The sequence below is a fragment of the Mytilus trossulus genome, chromosome 5 (assembly GCF_036588685.1).
Source record: "Mytilus trossulus isolate FHL-02 chromosome 5, PNRI_Mtr1.1.1.hap1, whole genome shotgun sequence".
NCBI classification, from domain to species: domain Eukaryota; kingdom Metazoa; phylum Mollusca; class Bivalvia; order Mytilida; family Mytilidae; genus Mytilus; species Mytilus trossulus.
The window spans coordinates 14,690,566-14,710,290 of NC_086377.1; the positions used below are offsets into that span (position 1 = coordinate 14,690,566).

Below are 19,725 nucleotides of genomic sequence, written 5' to 3' on the forward strand. Positions count from 1 at the left end.
ATCGGACAATCCGTTGTTAGGCTGCTGCCCCTGAACTTGTAATTTTAAGTAAATTTTGCTGTTTTTGGTTATTATCTTGAATATTATTATAGATAGAGATAAACTGTTAACAGCAATAATGTTTAGCAAAGTAAGATTTACAAATAAGTCAACATGACCGAAATGGTCAGTTGACCTGTTTATGCCCTTTATAGTCAATTTTTAACAATATTTCGTAAATCTTAGTAATCTTTTACAAACATCTACCCCTATGAAACTACTGGGCCAAGATAATTATAGATAGAGATAATTGTAAGCAGCTAGAATGTTCAGTAAATTAAGATGTACAAACACATCACCATGACCAAAATACAAATTTGTCATGAATCCATCTGCGTCATTTGTTTAACATTCACATAGACCAAGGTGAGCGACACAGGCTCTTTAGAGCCTCTAGTTATTTTTAGCCCTTGCGTTGTCAGGTTATTTTAAATATATGATTTTGACTGTCAAACTGGTATCTATCGTCTCTCTATAAAGCATATCCTTATTTCTAGGCTGTATAAAATATAGAAGCACGGTTCGGATTTCGCTGTAAGAAGAAAAACATTTTGAGAACATGCTTAGGCTTAATAGGTATTTGTGGTTAGTAGCATTATCATCATTCATGACAAGCATAGCTGATCTGAAAGTAAGAGCCTCTACTTGCCACTTTGCATATTGTACAAAAAAAAAGTGAAAAGGGAGGATTTACTTGACTAATGAAAGCTATTTTCTATTTTTATCTCAACCAAATAATGTAGGGCTAACATTTGAACATTGAGACGTAGTGTATTTGAAATATGATGTAAGCCGTGAACAACCACGGACTAACCGTCAAAAAACATCTGTAGTAGTAAAATTGTCTTTCTATATACATACACAAATCAATGAGTCATATAAATTGATCGTTTATTATGCATATCAAAAAGAAAAATTAAAAAGTCTGTTTCATCAAAATCCGTCTGGCACTCCCTCCTTGCGGAAGTCGGAATTAGCAGTGACACATCCTTCTTGTCGCTGTAGTATACCTTGTACTATAGACCCTGCACTGTCTTATACTGTTATATTATGTCCACGTGACAACAATCCATCCAGAATAAACTAGAATATAAGAAGGATTTCATGAAATATCATTTTGTCTTGAGCTAATTGGAAGTAGAAATAAAGTAAAATTGAAAAATTCCTTCAGTGACATGCAAGTGATATATGCATACTAAGAACCTAAAAGCAGTCCAAGGGTAGAGAATGTTTGAACTCTGAAAGAAAAGTATACCTTGCCACTGTCTCTGTTGCATGGCCTAGGTCAAGCGCCAGCAATTAAAATTTGCTTACTATCTTTATCTTTTAGTCATCAATATATTTTGTCTTAATCTAAGCCTTTTGTTATTTTGTTTGAATGAGAAACATTTTGTATTCGGCATCGGTTTTGCATAGGTAAAAGCTTTTTAGAAAAATAATTTGCTTGCATCCGGTCTATAGTTGATAGTTGTCTCATTTGCACTTCTTATTAATCTTATACTGATTGATTCTAATAAGTAACATCGACACGCACTTTTATCTATTGATTTTGTATTCCTCTAGTTTCGGTTATTTACTAATTCAAAAACGGTACCATAACAATTTCATTTTTATTTTCATGCTAAACAAAATATTTTGCCTTTTCAACGAAGGCAGTGTATTGTCTTTGTACCAATATTTTGAAAAAAGAGATTAGAACAAGTAATATCATCTATTATTTTTTAATTTATTGCTTATGTTTTTGTGTTTCTTGTCCCGGTATGCTGATTTAACCCTTTAACAACTGATTGTACAAATTGTTCGAATGTTGTAATGTAATTTCACTGTCTCAGGTGCTACAGATTGGTAAGCAGGTCCTACTCCTTCATTTCCTTTTCAATTGTTATGGTATATCTGTTTTATAGATGCGGATGAATATGTTCAAATTGTCATAATTACAATCTCGCCCTGTTGTCCTCGAATGTGCATCACTAAATTAAACTTAACACCGAATTTGTAATTGGATGCACAAGACGGATACTTCGTGTTAAGCAGAGCTATAGGTTTAACTTACCTGTAGAAATACTCGTTCTATATCAACATTAGGTGGAAGTAAACGGTGGTGCAATCTCCTGTTGTCAGTGGCTTCCTTTATACTCAAACCTAACCATTCGGTTAAAACTGTTACCTGAAAAAAAAATATATATATCATACATTTATTAGTTAATTGAGTATGTATAAATGATTTTGTATTAAATTAAAAATTCAATGAATGGATGCATTATGTAAATAAATAAGCTCATAATAGTTAGAGAACAAAAAAATCGCGAAAATCAAACGATCCGTAACAGAACAGCCAAATTAAATACTGTTTAAGATATCTTTCGAGACAGTTGTAGTCTTTAACCTTGAATGTTATTTCTGTAGGTATAGGATATTTACATATTGCAGTTTTCATTTTGAGGTGTTGTGCCTTCATCATGTTTATAAATTTCTATTTCCTAGAGGCCATAGTTATCACAGTGATAACTATACTGTCAAATCTTACCTATAAGCATTTTTAATGATATATATGTAAGACTCAAATTTTAAATGACAATGATTGTGGATTTTACTGGAATGAAGGAGTGCCGCATGTTTTGTTATTTTATTCTTTGCAGAAAGTAAATCAAATTGGTGGACAAAAGGGGGTCACGGACCATTTAAGCTCAAAATTTTACTTTTAAACAGGTAAGTAAAAGAGACCATTTTTCAATGAAATAATAGGGAAAATAGAGGCAATAACATATTTTTATCGGAATATCAAAAATACGTTCTATCACACTTGGTACAAAACTGTAATATAAAAAACTGAACTATAGCTTCAAAGAATGAGCAAATAAAAAACATAGGTCACAGATAAGGGAAAAAAATATTTTGCCTTAAACCCAAATGTATGCGGGAAAATGATGAAAAGGGGTGAAAAGTCATTTTGACCCCTTAACAAATACGGGTAATAACGAAAATATTCTATTAGTCACATAACTACAATGATTTAACATTTCTAATCAATAAAATTAAAAAAAAAACATATAAAATTTAGGACAAATACTTAAACGTGAAATTATGCGCAGTAGAATAGTCCCGAGCCACCTTAAAAAATAAATTATTTCCTGTCTATAGCTATATAACTGTGAGATAAAAATCTTTTTCATGCTGGAAATGAAAATTTGAAGCAGGGACAAAACGTTTCTATCTTTTACTATAATAGTATGTACACATTAATCAATGTAGATCCCTGTTTGAATTTAAAATGGAATTAGAAATAAAAGTTTTAAAAATAATTTGAACACTTTCTTTATAAATTATTTATTAATAGTAATTGTAATTGACCAAGTAGATAGTTATGGCCACTCTAAATTTCAATCGACCAGTATTTGCCGATATTTGCCAGTATTTCCCGGTAAATACCGGTATTCACCACTAGCATGGTCAATACTAGTATTGACTGCTTATTTGACAACATTGTACAACGCACTGTAAACATTTCTATTTTTTTCAATTTTCATTTGTGTTCTAACTACAAAATAATTGTGGTGTCGGACCAGTAGTCAACACTAAGGTGTCGACATGAATATAAAAAATGTGGTCATTTATTTAAATTTCCTGTTTACAAAAAATAGAATTTTTCGAAAAACTAAGGATTTTCTTATCCCAGGTATAGATTACCTTAGCCGTACTTGGTTGGAATTTTTAATCCTCAATGCTCTTCAACTTTTTACTTGTTTGGCTTTACAAATAATTTGATATGAGCGTCACTGATGAGTCTTATGTAGACGAAACGCGCGTCTGGAGTACTAAATTATAATCCTGGGTAACGATTGACTCACCTACATCTTGAATGTCTGCTGCTTCATCTTTAATCAATTCTCCATTATAGAATGCATCCACACACCTTTGTTAGCAATGATTTCTTAAGTTCTGGCCAGTTTTGGCCTTTTTAAAATATTCCCATCCTCATATAAGTTTACACTTTATTTCTTGGTTGACCGCTAAATCTCTGTCAAATTAAAGGATATTTAGATATCCAAATATCTATTAAAAGATGTCTCTTTTAAATAAATTATATAAATTAAACATTTTGAACAGACTACTGTTACCTTTATTTTATTGAATCCCAGAGGATGCAAAAGTATTTTGTCTTTTGCATATTTATAATAATTCGTTATTTACAAGTATGAATATTGCTTTTTCAATTACTGGTTTAAGCACATTTTGTAAAAGAAAATAGAAATAATGATACTGATTTCTTATACTGTTATAAATACTATTAGTATATCGTAAAAAGTTAATTCAAATAGTCGTTGTTAAGAATTCAATCACTGTCCTTTATTCAAAAGGAAACTCAAAATAACCTATGTAAAAACATTCTGTTGAAGAAAAGGTAAATAGCGATACTGATTATACTTATTTCAGCTTGTCTTAAAAATAAATTATTATTAAAAGTCATTTAGTTAGTTGTAGGGACCTGTGTTTTTCCCCAAAATGGTACTGAAGAAAAACTGACTTTAAGCTACCGTAAATAAATTAAGCTTGAGAAACAATATGTCATTTGCAGTCGATAAATCTATGCTTTGCTCTCTATAATCAGTACTTAGATATAACTAAACGCACTGAAATCAGCGGATGTTCTATAAAAATCAGATTTGCACTTTGTCAAAGATAAATGATAGAACACGTTGTTTTTGATTTTAGACCATAACACTATGTCCCTGTTTTCCGACAAGAACACACTGCCCATGATTTGGAACAAAACCACACTGCTAATGAGTTGGGACAAAAACACAATGTCTATGATTTATGAAATGAACACACTGCTCATGATTTGGAAAGGCGTGTTTTGCAACAAACAATCGGCTTTCCAATGAACAAAACTGTACTCCTTCTCTTGCCGACTTGTTCCTATATTCAGATGAGGCTGACTTAGCTTCATACATGCACTTCTTAGGAAGAAAGAAAAAAAGTAAGCGTTATCGGTTACATTTGCTTTCCACTAAATAATTCAAAATATGGTGACTATGTTGAACCTATTTATTTCAACGGACTTGAGATAAAGGATACAACAGATACATTTAAGTCTGAATCATATCTTGACTAACATCGAGAAATTGACAATGAAAGTCTGCTAAAAAATAAACTTTACGACAAAAGAGATGATTTTAGCTTCCCTATTGTGAATTGTTCATTGCTTTGTAGCAACATTCCAGCAGCACCTGCATGCAGAGTATATATCTTCCTGTTGCTATGATACTCCAGGGCTTGTATTCCTATCATGCTTTCATCGATTTCCTTTTTGAATGTTGCTGCTTACAAGGAAGATATTATTCTAAGTGATAGTTTAACTTGGATTTGAATTATTTTCACATAATCATACAACTGGAATGTTACTTGCCGCTTTACTTTGTTCATTGAAGACGATTTAGACCAGTATCGAATATTTTAGACGTTTATGTAAAGTTTTACATAAAGGTTTGAACCTATATTATGATATCCAGTTATCCAAGTCTTCCTTTTAATAAAAAAAAAGTTTAACTTCCAATGAAATTTGGCTCAAAATTAATAAATACCGCAAATCATTGTTTGAACCTGACATTGCACGCGCTGTTGCATTGTTACATAAATTTGAGCAAGTTAAGATTGGAAAACATTTTGAAATTGATACGGAGTTAACTTAATGAAATGGCAATTAACTATACGTTTTTAACAATGTTCAAATTGATAGTTCTCGACAAACTTACTTGTTCGAACACGACAAAAAGCAAATATCTACTTTATATATTAGAAGTTCTAATTCGCCTCATATTTGCAAATCTGTTTTAGGGTATTGATTGACTGGCGTATCACATCAAATTTATGTATTCAATGACATTAAAGGTCCCAAAGTCTTTGCATTAGATGTGTTTTCAATACAGAGCATTGGCTCACACCGAACAGCAATTTATAAATGAACCCAAAAATGACTAGTGTAAAACCATTCAAACTGGAAAACCAACGGTCTAATAAATAAAAAAACGAGAAACATATGATTATGAACCATAATCAACAAACAACAACTACTGGACATCAGATTCCTGAATTAGGACAGTTTCAAACAAATGCAGCAGGTTTAAACTTTTTAATAGGTACCGACCTTTACCCTTATCTGAAACAATAGTGTAATATCAAAACATAGAAAAAAATACTATAAAATATCAATCAAATGGCTTAACTCAAACAAAAGACATACACCTATTACAGTATTCCTAACAAAATGTATATGAAATGTTTAAAGTAAAAAATCTTTGTAATGAATGCAACAGATCTATTGTGTATCCGATGCCATGTTACATTTACTCAAGTTATTGTGTAACGATTTTGTATGGCTGTGTTTCTAGCCACATGTCCTAACATTCGGTTGTATTTCAATATTTTTATATTTTTTGATGGATAAACTCATCATAGATACCAGGACTAAATTTTATATATACGCCAAACGTGCGTTTCGTCTACAAAAGACTCATCAGTGACGCTCGAATAAAAAAAAAGTTTGAAAAAAGCCAAATAAAGTACGAAGTACGGATAGCATTTCCATTACGATAAACATTCAGAATAAATGCTAAATTTAGCAAAATTAGTGTTTTTATTTCATTTTACTTATTTGATTGACTTAATGGAAGTGTACAAAAAAATCAATTTTAAATTATCAAATTTTCTATATCGGCTTTCGACAAAGTCTATATTTGACAATACCCTTGAACCTTGGTTAACATTAGATCTTTTCTGTTTTCCTCTTACATATCAAACGAAAAATAAAGCTTGTATCCAATCAGCTATAATTTCCGTCTTGTGAACAACAGCAAAAAAACATTATAAACATCGCTCAAGTATCGGAAATCTGCACATGCCGATAAATACTCCAACCAATTGAAACACATCCCATTACCTTATCAATATCCGTACTATTTAATCTCCACTGAAAAAAACAAAATATATCTTTCTCTCTCTCACAAGTAAGAGCTCATAGGAAAATGAACTTCTATTTTATCCCACAATATTGTGCGTATTTTACAATTAATTATTGAGCATAAAAGTATGATTTATTTCTATCAAATTTCTTGGACAACTTTTCTAGAAGTAAGGAAAAGACAATTTGACTCAAAAACAAAGGAGGTCACGTTTTTCCATAAAAAATATTCTGAAATCATATATTGATAGAAAAAACATATCCTGGTCAAGCAGATGACACAAAAAAATAATCTGAAAACTATGTTTTCTCATACCTTACCGTGTCAAATATTGAAAACATAATTTGATTAAAAAAAACTCATAAAAGCGTTCGCGCGAAAATACATTCTGACTCAGAACAAAATATAACATCCCCCCTTTTTTTAACATAGTTGCTCCTTCATGGAGTCATTTTGAGAAAAGACAAAGCAGTGGTCACCAATTTCGTATTTATTTGCTATAAGGAAGTCGACGTGTTGCACAATTACAAAATAAACTAAAGGTAATGAACAAATAATACCATGCAGATACTTCTTAACATCTACTACTTCGGATTCGTTCATTGTACAATAATGCATTTTTATTTCTAAATACATTTTTTATGAAGACATCTTGTCTGAAATAGCTGTGAGAAAAAGTGAACAAACAGTGACTGTGTTTTTTTTGTTTTTTTTTTATTACAAAAAGCAATTCTACCGTTCAAAATGTTAAGCCTGGTTAACACTTTTCATATCAATTAAAACACATCCCGTTGCCTAACTAATATCCGTGTTTGTATGTCCTCATCAAGACTATAAAACATCTGTGCACAATGTAGAATTAACGAGGAAAATGAAGATTTATGTCGTCTTAGTACTATGTCTAGTTGTAGCAGTTTCTGGAACTTGGTATAGGAGTAAGTACATGTATATTAATTATTATTTATGTTGTTCACATGATTCCTAAAACCTTATTTTTCTATATCATTGAACTCTGGAGTTTTTATTGAAAAGCATACCTGGAACAGATCTGGTAAATGGCAATTAAATTTAATTGTTATGCCCCGTTTATGGGCATTATATTTTCTGGTCTGTGGTCTGTCTATCCATCCGTCCGTCCATTCGTCCGTTATTCCGTTTGTTTGTTCGTCCCGGTTTAGGTTTAAGTTTTTTGTCGATGTAATTTTTGATGAAGTTGGTGTCCAATCAACCTAAAACTTAGTAAACATGGTCAATATGATATTTCTAATTTTAATGCCAAATTAGAGATTTAATCCCATTTTCACGGTCCGTTGAACATAAGAAATGATAGTGCAGATGGAAGCATCTGTGTACTTTGGACACATTCTTGTTAATGAACACATTGCCATCTGTTTTATTTCTTCAATTTTTTTTATTTTAAAAGGATTTTTTTCTTACTTTTATTCTTATTCAGTTGCTTATTAAGCGTACTTTTTTTTATTCTGAAGACTTATCAGTTTGAAAATACTAAAAGTATAACATACACCTGTTTTAGTTCACGTTTTATGAAGTCTGATAATCAATTAGACAATACATGTGTGTGTAAGCTTGTCCTTACTAAGGACATGTTTTACACGTCTCAGATTGTTGTTTTCTGTCTATGTAGTCTTGTCTTTTAAGTACCGAACGTGACCTATTCCATTATATAAAATTGAGAATGGAAATGGGGAATGTGTCAAAGAGACAACAACCCGACCAAATAAAAAACAACAGCAGAAGGTCACCAACAGGTCTTCAATGTAGCGAGAAATTCCCGCACCCGGAGGCGTCCTTCAGCTGGCCCCTAAACAAATATATACTAGTTCAGTGATAATGAACGCCATACTAATTTCCAAATTGTACACAAGAAACTAATATAAAAATAATACATGACTAACAAAGGCCAGAGGCTCCTGACTTTGGACAGGCACAAAAATGCGGCGGGGTTAAACATGTTTGTGAGATCCCAACCCTCCCCCTATACCTCTAACCAATGTAGAAAAATAAACGCATAACAATACGCACATTAAAATTCAGTTATAGAGAAGTCCGAGTCTGATGTCAGAAGATGTAACCAAAGAAAATAAACAAAATGACAATAATACATAAATAACAACAGACTACTAGCAGTTAACTGACATGCCAGCTCCAGACTTCAATTAAACTGACTGAAAGATTATGATTTCATCATATGAACATCAGGAACAATCCTTCCCGTTAGGGGTTTAGTATCATACCATCATAACATATATGAGAAGAACATATGTCTGTTTTACTAAGTGTGAATTTGCATTGGTTTATCCAGCGTTCATGTATTTAGTTAAGAAGTTGTTTTTGTAATTCTAATCGGATACTGTTTCATGTCTTTAGGTAGGAAGGCCGACATAGTTAGTTGCAAAATTACTATAACATTATATTGATATTTTTGTAATTGTTATAAATTACATTAAATACCATAAATAGAAACCTTATCTTGATTTTTCATCCATTTCTATTACTGTGACTTTAATTTTTGTGGCGTTGTAACATTCGTGTGACAGTCACACAGAGCTGTTTATGTGTACTGTATAATCAATTTTAGTTGTCCGTTATCATTTTGTGAATAACATGTCGACATGTACTATTTTATTATCTATTTATGTATATCTCCGTCTTTGGGTGTTTTTTCATTTATTTGTATTGTTTACCCGTCATGTACATTTACTGTTGTCATTTAAGCGGTATATTTAATATTACCATAAAGCGCGAGATTCGGCTAGCATTCACACAAGGTACAGCCCACATTTTTGTCTTAGTATGCCCTGTGTCAAGTCAGGAATATCAACTTATAGTTTGTTTCTATGTATGTTGCATTGTCGTTCGCTGTTGTGTTGTTTGCCTCTTATAATTGATTTTTTTTGTATTAACAAGATCTATCAATGTTTGATTTCAACTTTGACAAATGGCACGATGCATATGCTGACATCGTAATAATGTAGCTTATTCAGCTTAAGTGGTATGTCTTGTGATTAGCCGTACTGAAGCGTGTTACAACCAAGCGTAAAAACTGTCAAAATTATCTATTAATGAAAGCTTTTTTGTGGCTGTAATGATCTGTGTTTAAGAACCATCTCTGAATTATGCAAAAGGTTCTCCAATATGATTATAAAAATGATATATTTAAATTGTTAAACATGCACGTGCGCAAGGCATCGATTGAGACATTAATTTATCATTCGTCACAACTCGGCCGATTCCGTACCTCATAAAAGGAGAGTAGCGGGGTCACCCGAGGATTGCCGATTGATAAATGTGTCATTGTCACAACTCGGCCGATTCCATACCTCATAAAGGGAGAATAGCGGAGTCATCCGAGGATTGCCGATTGATAAATATGTCATTCGTCACAACTCGGCCGATTCCATACCTCATAGAAGGAGAGTAGCGGAGTCACCCGAGGATTGCCGATTGATAAATGTGTCATTCGTCACAACTCGGCCGATTCCGTACCTCATAAAAGGAGAGTAGCGGAGTCATCCGAGGATTGCCGATTGATAAATATGTCATTCGTCACAACTCGGCCGATTCCATACCTCATAAAGGGAGAATAGCGGAGTCATCCGAGGATTACCGATTGATAAATATGTCATTCGTCACAACTCGGCCGATTCCGTACCTCATAAAAGGAGAGTAGCGGAGTCACCCGAGTATTGTTGATTGATAAATGTGGCATTCGATTGAGACTAAGATGTGTTCTACTACATGTATAAGATGAAAAGTTAAAATATTAAACTGAATTCGTCAGGTTTGTCATAGATTCAGTTTGAAGTCGTTTCTCTGTGGTGATTTAAAAAAATATTTCAAGATATAAACCTACTTTCAGTAGCTTCCTAAATGTCAATAAAGATTTGATTGAAGAACTCGTTGAAATGCTGATTTTAGGACTTCACCACTATTTATTAACTTAAATCTAATAATTCCTTTCGTATTTTAGACGGTTTTGTAGGAATGCTGCTTCATATAAATACTTGATACCGTTAGCCTATTTATTGTAATAACAGTCAAACATGCTTACGAGACCACCTGTATAAAGCTAACACCTGTGTTGAAGGACCATTAATTTTAGATCCCTCTTGAGTACATTTCAAATAGATTAAACCTGTTTTTAAAGTCCACATGTCTTAAGAGACCACATTTTTTTTTCTCTTAAGTGGTCTCTTAAAACAGGTTTTAATAATTTTGAATTCTCAAGAAGTGATTTCTTTTGACCCAACACTTTAATTATGACGTGTTTCATTTTCAAGGACCAAAGCTTCAACCTTCTTGGAAGCCCAGATTTAGAAATGGCGGAAACGGTGGTACTTGGAACGGCGGGAATGGAGGAAACGGACGGAATGGAGGAAACGGTGGTACATGGAACGGCGGGAATGGAGGAAACGGTGGAACATGGAACGGCAGGAATGGAGGAGACAGTTTGAACTATGGAAGAGGTGGAAACGGTGGTACTTGGGACGGTGGTAATGGAGGAATCGGTCGATATGGAGGTAGTGGAGCCAACGGTGGTCGTTGGACCGGTGGGAATGGCGGAAATGGAGGAAACGCTAAAATTAAAGTGACTGAGTTTTGGACTATTGACAAATAAACATGTGACGAAACATTCAAATATTCCTTTTGAATTATTTATCACAAAAATATATCAATACAATGTTGTTCGCATTTGATTTTATTGTTTAATGCTCTAACATGATGTTATTGAAAAATGGAGTGTGGTCAATATACTAATAAGACAGTACCTGACAACAAAAATAAACAAACGGACTTTTGAAGGTAAATATACCGTCTACAACACTACACATTTATATGCGCTACATCAAGCTGTAAATCATTCCGTATTTAAGCCAATCAAAACTGACAGACATGAAATATTACTACGGTTAGCTAAGCTTAATCAAATTTGTTGTTTTTCATTTTTTACAGTCTGAACTTGTCTTTTATGTGGATGCATATAAAAAAAATGTACATGTCGATGGCAGGACAACCTTATGACATCATATGTATGATCATAGTTCTGTTTATTATGTTCTGTTTGGTTTTTTCAACTGTTGTTGTTATAACAGGAAGATAAGTTATACATGTAACACGTCGATAATATGTTTAATCCCGCCTCATTTTGTATGTATCTGGATGTCCAAAGTCAGGAGCCAGTAATTTAGTGGTTGCCGTTTGTTTATGTGTCACGTGGTGTTTTCTGAAGAGTTGTCTCATTGGCAACAAAACCAAGTCTTCTTTTTATAATCAAGTTTTCGCAAAAGGGAACGCCAATTAAACAGTATCATTGAATCTATTCATTTCGTACGATTTATTCCAGAGGTCATGTGATCTGTTTTAAATTTTACACAAGTATTATCCATTCCAAACTAAAAGACAAATTGATAGAGTTGGTTTTGCTTTGTTTCATGAAAAAATTCAATGTGAATGACATGGATAAATCCATTTTCGCTAGACAAGAATTACTACCCACTCTCCTGTACGTTATCATTGATAAGAAGATTAGAAGAGAATAACGGATCTAAGAGGTAATGATTTTAGTTGGATACAGTCGTAACTGACTGTATCCAATTAATAGTTGCCAATGACATGATCACGTGTAAATGTAGAAAATATAGGGAAACAATTGCGAGATGCTGAAAAATAACATACAATGATATTTAGTGACAATCCCTCAACCTTTCATGAACGTGACCTACCGAATTAGACTATTTACCAGATTTGTTATAACATACATTGTAAGTAACACGACGGGTGCCACATTTGGAACAGGAGCATCTTACACTTCCGGAGCACAGGCGATCACCAATTATTTTTGGTGGGGTTCGTGTTGCTTATTAATTAGTTGTCTATGTTGTGACATGTGTTATATTTTTTGTCTGTGTATTTTCTTTCATTTTTAGCCAGGCGATGTCAGTTTATTTTCGATGTATCAGTTTGACTATCCCTCTGGTATCTTTCATTCCTCTTTTTGTGATAATCTAAATGTTCTGCTGTATGTTTCTTGTACAAATGTTGGAATGTCAACGTATATTTTCGTTTCCTGTAAATTCAAGACGCTACAATACTGAATAGAGTTCAACTGCTACCATTTGTAAAATTTAATGTATTAGGAATTGATGTGGTAATAATCAACCAAAAGATAGCGCAAAATTTTTTCACAAATGTTGGCCTAATGTGCCAAGGGTGGTGGAGGGGGAGGTATTGGATCGTAACCCTTGGCTAGCAAAGATGGGATAGATATTTCTTTGTACAAAATCAAAAAAAAAAATAGCCTATATCTTATATTGTTGGTCTAAATTTGAAACGAAGTTTACATACATTATGGTGTAAGCCCTGAACAACCAAAAATTATTTGCCGATCAACGTCTGTCTAAATAAACATACATATATCAATGGGTTATAGCTATTAATCGTTTATTATGCATATAAAAACAACAAAATATAATATACGAGGACCTCTATTTTCAAATCCTAGCTGGAACACTGAAGTGTCTGTATTATCAAAATCCATCGGACAACCCCTCCTTGCGGAAATCGGAGTTAGCAGTAACCCAGCCTTCTCGTCGCTGAAGGATACCTTGTTCTACAGACCCTGCACTGTCTTGTACTGTTATATTATGTCCACATGACACTAATCCATCAAGAATAAACTAAAATTTAAGAAGAATTTTTATAAAATATTAGTTTGTCTTGTCACATGAGCTAATTGGAAAGATAAATACTAAAGTAAAATTGGAAAATCAAGTAAGGGATTTGCATGTGATCAGTGAATACTAAGAAACAAACAGCAGTCCCAGGATAGAATTGCTTGAACGATCACAGACAACTTAAAATTTGCCACTGTCGTATTGCATTTCCTATGTCAAGAGACTGCAATTAAATAAGCAAATATTGCTAGCGGTTATAATTTTTCCCTCAATTGCTTTTGTCTTAATTTAAGCGATTTGATATTTTGTTTTAATTAGAAACATTTTTAATTCATTTTCGGTTTCGCAAGGTTAAAAACTGTGCGGTAACATGGTTTGCTTGCATTGGGTTTAAAGTTTATTATTGTCTCAGTTATACTACTTCTGATTATTTTTATACTGGTTGATTAAAATCAGTTACATCGACAAGCATTTTTATTAAATGCTTTTGTATTCATCTCATTCGATGATTCCCTAAAAAAATTTAGTACTATAACGTTTTTATTTTTACGTCCATGCTCAATGAGGTATTTTGGATTTTGAAGCGCATTGCATTGTCTTTACACCAATATTTTAAACAAAGACATTGGAAAAATTTGTATCGTTTGTTATGTTTTTATCTTTTTGTTAAGGTTTTTGTGTTCTCAATCTTAGTATGCTGAGTCAAGCCTTTAACAACACAGTTTTACAAATTGTTCGTATGTGTGATGTTACAATACTGTCTCAAATGCTTCAGAGGGGTAAACAATTCCTGCTTCTGCATATTATTTTTAAACTGTGATGGAATATCTGTTTAATAGATGCCGATGAATATGTTCCAATTGTCATAGTTACAATCTTGTCCGCTCTTCCTCGAATGTGCATCACTAAATTAGACTTATAACTCATTTTCATTTGCATAAGATACAAGACGGATACTACATGCAGAGCCGGATTATACGTTAAATGTACCTGTGGAAATCCTCGTTCTACATCAACAATAGGTGGAAGTAAACGATGGTGTAATCTTCTGTTGTCAATGGCTTCCTTTATACTCAAATCTAACCATTGTGTTAAGACAGTAACCTGACAAAAACCATTTTGTTTTTGTAGTATATAATTCATTTATTAGTAAGCTGAGTATGTGCAAATGTGTTTTTGTATTACATTAAAAGTTAATGAAGTGATGTTGTATGTACAAAAAAGAAATGAAAATATAAAACGTTCAAGAACACAAAACCGCTAAAATTGAACGGTCCGAAATAAAACAGCTAAATTAAATATGTTCAGGATATCTTTCCAGACAGTTGTAATATTTGTATATGAACTTTAAATTTTATGTAGGTATTGGACAATTACATATTGCAGCTTTCATTTTGAGGTGTTGTGCCTTTATCATGTTTATTAATTTCCATTCGTAGGTGCCCTAGTGATCACAGTAATAACTATGCAGTCAAATCTGATCTAAAATATTTTTTAATGATATATGTGTAAAACTTAAATTTTAAACAATAATAATTGCTGATTTTATTAAAATGAGGATTGTTTTCTGAGGGTTCTCCTTCTCCATCAACCACACCAAACACACACTTATCTTACACTAAAAGCGTTATTACACACAAGCATACAATTCTTCGCCTAATTATATGTTATAATTGTATTGAATAATTCAGAACATTTGACGGATGCATGAATATTTCACTGTCTTACATGTTCTAAAGACAACATTGATTTTTCTCTAAAATACCGCAATCAAATTTAGATTATAATAAAGTGCATTGCTAAATATTAAACTTGTTATCTGAACAAGAAAAACATGATAATCAAATACAGGTTACACAAGCTCGAACCATTTACGATCTATTTAGTAATTGCATCTTGAGACTATATTCGCATTTAAATCTGAAAAAATCTGTTCCGGGATAGTGTTCTAAACGTGTTGTTAATGTTAATGTTCTAGTTATTTTTTTTAGAATATTTCTTCTGACAGTTCCTGTTCAAAGAAAAGAGTTAATCTGATTTCAACTTTATCGTACCTTTGGTCATCTGTTTCTTTATAACTACAACGTCAAAGACTTCCGGATGTCAATTATTTTTTTAAAAGAGATGTTTAAGATGAAATATGGTCAACGTTAAAGGAACAGTTAGAGTATCTGTCAAATGTCTATCTTGCTAAACATCAGAACAAAATATGATAAGCACATCATTTATTGATAACTATCCATCAGTGGTATTATGCCACGTAGTGTAACTTACCAGTACTGTTGATGTAATTATCTTTGTACCACCCGATGCTCCAACGACAAGATTTACCACGCCGTCAGGACCAACTATAATAGTAGGAGACATTGAGGAAAGTGGGCGTTTCCCGGGTTAAATTAAATTTGCTGGTGATTCAGGAACATTAGCATTTGGTGTAGAGAAATCATCCATCTGATTGTTAAATATTATACCGGTCCGACTTCCAACTACTTTAGATCCAAAACTGAAATATATAAAAATACAATAATAATGGCCATTGTTGATGAAATTGTTCATCCTATTATAATTCAATCTTAAGAGTTAATATCTTCAATGCTCGACAATAGGTAGGTAAGACGCCTTTCGATTTTCCCTTAGATCGATCACCTAATCAGCTGTTTACTTCTGCGGCTTATAAATAATTCTAATAAATGAGTCAGCAACCAAGCGATCGAAACATCCAAAGAAGTGCCGAAGAAATGATGGAGCAAATGTTTGGTCTTAACCAACAGACACTGACGTCTGAACACAATATACCAATTCCTAAGTCGTTCGTGTGTATATTACAAGTAAAGAATATGACAGTTGTTATTCATTTGTTTGAAATAATTACACTTTTGATTTTTCCATTTCATAAGGGATTTTCCTTTTTGAATTTTCGTCGGAGTTCAGTATTTTTGAGATTTTACTTTTTACTACTTTACAATGTATATGCGGAGAAGAATAAAATCTTAATATTTATGTTATCGCAATCACTCACAAGAAATTGATTGTACTGGTTACCGATACAGCATCTCCATTAGGAGCCAGTACAGACAAGTGTGAAGTTCCGGACGAATTTAATCTATCGAAAAATGTTGGCCCGTAGTAATCTGTTCCAAAAGTTTGGCTATCTGAAATCTGGGAACGTATCTGGTCTGCAAACTCCTTGGACGTTAAGGTGCAGAGAAACTATAATAAAATGATGATATGAATACAGAAATAATACATTATAAGAATCAATAGCCGGGTACTTGTTTCAGGACCGGTGGGTGGTGGATGTGAAAGAGTGTTAATTGATGATATTAAAATGTTTTCTGAAAATATCGGTGAATTGGGGTGTTGAGAAGGGCTATGTTGGATTTCAAGTGTTTGGCTTGAGCGTTCCTGATGAAGGTATTTCAAGAAAAGCACTTTCAAAATATTAATACAATTCACAAATTCTTATTTATTTTGCTTAAACATACGCCATATGACATTCAAGGTTGTATGGAAGTTTGTATGCATTTTTGAAAGAGGCATTGTTACACAGCGCATCGCTAGTTTATTGGTCTAGGTAGTCCAACTAAAATACTTAGAGCCTTTTAAACGTGAGATTGTGACTTCGCAGCATGTGAGTTGCGTTCAACTTTAATCTTAATTTGACTGTCTTCTGAAACATATAGTCTGTATTACCTCGTTTAATTTTTCTCTAAAAGCCTCGTTTTCAACATCTCCATCGCCAAGGCCCGTTCGTTTAGCAAAACCAAACTTAAAAGCTTCTATAAATCTATGCCATGTCACTATTTCATTTTGTTGACAAGAAAGACTTTTCTCGTTCAGGTTATATCCTATAATATAATTGCAAAAATAAATGCATCTAGTTGACAAATTACTGAATGTCAAGCGGGATAAGAGAATTATATGCACATCTTTCTTCTTTTAAGACTTTTGTTGAGATTCCATCTAGTTGTCTTTTGGTAAAATGAGTCGTTGTGTAACTGTCTCTTTCACGTTAACCTTACATCGCTTATCATTCATACTACAACTTAGTACAAAAAACCAAACATAAAACGTTATATATCTGCAGCAGACATTTTTAACAGCCTTGAAGGAAATATGTTGACGCCATTTGCAAACGCAGCGGACAACACTTTAGAATTTGAAAATGTCGCATTTTTTTAAGGAACAACCATTTAATATCAAGGAAGGTTGGAGAGCGGGTTATATTTTTTCCCCATAAAACAAATATGCTGATCCCTAACTTGAAGAAAATAAGTTATTGTGAATCTAGACTGTTCCTTACATACCTTGTAGTTTTTAATTTTGAAAATAAAATCATTTGATTGACAGCGACAAGAAACTATTACCTCCCTTTTAAGTTAAATGGTTGCTTTCATAAAGTATGATCAACTCCTATTAATACTACTACGAACCGTCCAGTATATTCAATATGAACTGTACGATTGCTCCGCTTGATGGTGGTGGGGGAGAAAACACAGTTCTCTCTGAGTTTAGTTTAACTACCAATGGATTCTTTACTAGTGCTGTGTACCCAGCAAGGTCGTTCTCAGTGATGATACCACCTGTAAACAGAAACAGACTTTACTAAATGAAAGACTGTACATCGCAAGCACTACTACTCGGCCATTTTGGAAAAGCCTAATGTAATTATACGATAAGGACAAAATAGCTACGATTGACAGAAATCGTTTACGAATCTATACATGTATGCTTGCTACATACATGAACTATCTATAACGTAACGCATGAAACCAGTGTAGGTTGTTCTTATAGACAACTTTCGAGTTCGATGCATTCCCGTCAAAAACTCTTGTTTAAGTGAACGTCATTTGTGCGTTTAGGGGCGACGTCACTTCCATTCCAATGTTGAGTGGTTGGAAAAATTTAATTCTATATTGTACGAGTTATTCGGCAAATTGCATTTTCAAAATTGACAATTAGCACTTCTGTCATTAGGAAATTGTCATTAAGTACCTACAGAACAACCATTATTTCAAGTTTATCCTGCACAATGTCGATCACTAAGACGCTTGAAGAACGTAAATAGTGCAGGGATACTGGCGACCCCTCCTATCTGGTAAATAACGTCATAAAGGCGCGCATAATTGACGAGTTTTTTTCCGGTGACGGATGAACTCGAAAGTGGTCGATTTACTCATAGTAATATAGGATACATTTTTCAAAGGAGTTCATGTTGATTGCAGATAAACAAAGCGTGGTTGGTTTGAAGTGTTTTGGTTATTTTTATAAAAAGAACGCAACTTTCATTATCATACCAAGACGTGGTATTCATAACAACATTGTATCTTAATATTTTTAACAAAACTCACCTAACAATTGATTGAACAGGTAAAATGATAAATTGTTTTATTTCGGCATCAAAATGAAACGATAAGAATTGAATGTTTGAAATATTTTTATGAAGGTGTACATGTTGTTAACGTATTTAATGTGCGTCTTTATTTCGCCTCTTCCTTTATTACACATAGTGATAATGTCGACGCGTTTACACCCTAATAAATCTACAATGAGAAGCTATAACTAAGATAAGGTTGTCTTAATACAAAACTTTTGTTTGTTTTCAAGCAATACCAAGAGGATAAAATGCCCCAAAACCTGTGGAAATGCATTATTCAACAAACCCTTATCTGTTAGATTTGTACAATTCGCTCGCCAATCGGCAAACCTCGGGTGACTCCGCTGTTCACCATTTATCCGTAAGATTGAAATACGAAATCGGCCGAGTTGTGACGAATGACTCACCTGCATCTCGTATGTCTGCTGCTATATCTTTACTCAATTCTCCATTATAGAATGCATCCACACCTTTGTTAGCAATGGTTTCTAAAGTTCTGGCTAGTTTTGGCCTTTTTAAAATATCCCCAGCCTCATATAAACGCCCTGTGTCTGGGTTTACCACTAAATTTCTGTCAAAATTAAGGATTTTCAGATATCCAAATAACCAATAAAAGATGTCACCTTCAAATAAAACAGACGTTTCGAACAGG

At 33.1% G+C, this 19,725-nt stretch overlaps 1 pseudogene; it reads right to left on the bottom strand.

Moving 5' to 3' along the window:
* Nucleotides 1-972: 972 nt before the first annotated feature.
* LOC134717637 (uncharacterized) overlaps nucleotides 973-19,725 on the bottom strand; it is a 47,062-nt pseudogene continuing 28,309 nt past the window's right edge.